Raw genomic sequence first — 2,923 nt, 5'->3', positions numbered from 1 at the left:
GTAAAAATAATAATCACCTACATACAGGGAGGACTGGACACCTGGTGGTAATACCGAAACAATGTGTTGCTAAGTACAATCCCTTCTGGGACACCTTCATATTGAAGAAAAGATGAAGTTGAAGATGCAGATTTGACTCGGAAGGTACATGATGATAGCTGTTTCAGAATGTCGTGTTGCCATGTAGTATCATATGCATTTTCCAGGTCGAACAAAACGGCTAATACTGAGTGATGGCGTGCAAAGGCAGATGGTCAGTAAATTTCTAAATGTGGGTCAGCTGTACTTTGCACAAACAGCTACTTAGAGTAATGGGATAGTAGTCTTGAGTGAGGGTGCTTGATTCATTACCTTTAAGGAAAGATAGGGTGAGTACTTCAAGCCAGTGAGGGGGAAAGTTACCAGTCGGCCAAAAATTGTTGAAGATTGTCAGTCGGAAGGATAAGGAGATAAATGGAATATCTCATAGCATATGGTAATGTATACCGTCAGGGCCTTCATGTGTGTTGCGGCACGACTGTATGGCAGAAAAGAGTTCAGTTAAGAAGAAGGGGGTATTGTAGGGCTTTGTAGAAGATAAGAAGAAGGAAGTGGAGGCTGTTTTAATGGAATAGTCTGAAATATGCAGCAAGTTCATTAGCAACTTGCAAAGGTACAGAAATGACAGTGTTACAGGTATAGAGGACTGGGGCAGGGTGAGGGGGATGTTTCCCTACTAGTTTATGTATTCTACACCATACTTTAGAAATAGTCGTAGAGGAAGTAATTGTAGAGACAAAATTTTGCCAGCTGGGTGGAACAGAGATTCGGGTTGTGCAATGTAGTTGAGCTGACGTTCTTTTAAAATTGATAAGGGCTGATGTGTGGCTGTGGGCATTTCACTTGTAGCAATAACTACTCCATGCTGTATACTTCAGTCCGGGCGCTTTGGAAGTTCGGGAAATGGCTGTGAAGGCAGCACTCAGGACAGTGATTGTAAAATAAGAAAGCTTGTCTGATGTGGCAGAGAGGAAAGGTGAAGAAAGTGGGAGGTAGAAAGAGAGGTAAAAGTACCAGCATGGGGGTTGGGGAGTCGGATATAGGAAGTAGGGGAGAAGAGAACAGGAAAATGATGACTATAGGGAAGGTGGTCCAGAAATGAACAATGAAAGTCTAGATGAGGGGAAGGAGAGCAAAGGGAACGGCCTCGGGAGGTAGTGGTAGTCACCAAAGAGTGTAGCAACAGTTGAAATTACCGACTGTGGTTGAAGTTGAGAAAGTAAAGTTTCAAAGGCATTAAAGTCAGTGGGAAGCGAAGGAGAAAAGAAAAACAACTGTGAACCAGTGGCGTAGAAAGATGCATATGTGTAAGGAATAGTGGTTTGGAAGCGAGGTACAGTGAATGGTGTTTTTTGATGGACGAGTATAGAGGAGATAGAGAGAGAGAGAGGATATGATACAAAAGGATAATTTGGAACTGGTATTGGAGGATGTGTTAGGAGGGTTTCTTGGAGATAGATAATTGATGAGTTGTATGAAGATTTGATCTGATGAAGATCATACCTGTGAGAATGGAAACCTCGAATGTTCCACTGTAGAAGAATCAACGTAGTACAATCAACGAATGATAATGGTAGAAATGGATGTCTAAGAAGTAGGAGTACTTGTGGATTCAGGTAGAGGATCAGAGGAAGAGGTGAATGTATAGTAGCAGGATGTTCATCAGGGAATGTGGGATCAGGGGAAGGACATGGTGACATGTGTATATCCAGAAGCAAGTGGTAAGGATAGTAGGGAAGGAGGGGAGGGGGGTTGGTGTGGGTGGAGGAGAGGATATGGTATGTTAGGAGGAAGCAGGGGAAAGAGGAGTAGGGAGAATTTGAGGAGGAAGAAGATGGATATCAGCAGTCATTTCGAATGTAGCCAGAAAGGAGGAAGAGAAATTGGAGGATGGATGAGTGAGAGTAGCTTTTTCTTGGGTTATGCTTAGGAAATTTCTAATGTCCTCAAGGTTTTCTAGAGAGGATTTGGGTGGGGAGATTTGGGAAACAAAGGATTTTTTATGAGGAGGTGAGGAGGAGATAGGAAATGAGTAGAGGATGTAGGTGTGGGAAGGGATGTGGTAGGAGAAGACGGGTGGGACGTTTGGATTGTTTTGTATGATAAGTAAAGCGAGGAATAGGGAGAGATAGGGGGAATGGTGGCTGCTGGAGTATCTGGATTTAGAATGGAAAAAGGATTTGACTAGGTGATAGGGGAGAGAGGTGGGAAGCTGAGGTGTACAGGGTAGTGGTGTTGAGGAATATGTAGATTACTTGGGTAGAGGGGATAGGAGTGAAGGATGGTACTGGAGTAAAGAGTAATTGAAAAACCTCATCGGCGTGCTTCCTGGCCTCTTGTAGAGTGAGGCCAAGTTTGTAACTGAGAACTTAGGCTTAGCCTTAACTTAGGCTCAAACTTGTAGGCAGGACAGTTGCTATAAGATACATTATGGGAACCACTGCAATTGGCACATATGTATTATTGTGCAGGCAATGACCAGATAATGACCAGATTGGGCAGAGAGAGGGCAGCGGGCTAGGGAGCGACAGTGTTTTGCAGTGGTCAAAATGCCAACATTTCTGACACTGACAGGATGGGGTTTGATATGGTCTGACAGGGCAAGATTCTTCTATATAGACCTTATGGGGAAGGTCATGTCAAGGTAATCCTGGGCAATATTGATGTAGGACATGGCAGCCTCTGGGGGAATAGTGTAGCATTGTACTGATACTTCATTATTCAATGAGGCAGGCAAGTAGTCTGACCAATCTTTGTCGTAGACAGGGCAATCAGCCTGGGGAGAGGGGAACAGTTCCAGCACATGTATTAAGGGAGGAGTGGGGTTGGGCAGGAATAGGTTTACCAGGGAGGTCAACCAGGGTAGATAGTACATGGGCTTGGG

This window comes from Penaeus monodon, chromosome 3 (genome assembly GCF_015228065.2).
Source record: "Penaeus monodon isolate SGIC_2016 chromosome 3, NSTDA_Pmon_1, whole genome shotgun sequence".
Lineage (NCBI taxonomy): Eukaryota > Metazoa > Arthropoda > Malacostraca > Decapoda > Penaeidae > Penaeus > Penaeus monodon.
Note: the sequence above shows the minus strand (reverse complement) of the source record.